Here is a 290-nt window from a genome sequence, read left to right as displayed (position 1 = left end):
CGCGCTCGGTCCCCGGGCGGAGCGGGAGGAATCTGCTCCGGGGCCCGGAGCGTGACGGGCACGGCGGCAGCGCTCGACGTCGCCGGACCCTCGCACCCAGCTCCGTGCTGCTCCTTCACAATGGGAAAAACCCAAGGTCGCTACAGTTTGTGCTCAGCGCACAGTACAAGTGGGACAGCGAGGTGCAGGTCCTGGGCAGTAACATTCAGCTTCTCGTTCTTCTTAGGGACACACGAGTAGCAGAAGTAATTTCCTGAGGTAATGGTTTATCACCTGGTCAGCAGCCAGGA

This window comes from Corvus brachyrhynchos, unplaced genomic scaffold (assembly GCF_000691975.1).
Source record: "Corvus brachyrhynchos isolate BGI_N302 unplaced genomic scaffold, ASM69197v1 scaffold1309, whole genome shotgun sequence".
In the NCBI taxonomy this organism is placed as follows: Eukaryota; Metazoa; Chordata; class Aves; order Passeriformes; family Corvidae; genus Corvus; species Corvus brachyrhynchos.
The sequence above is the reverse complement of the archived record's forward strand: the minus strand, read 5'-3'. Positions refer to the sequence as shown.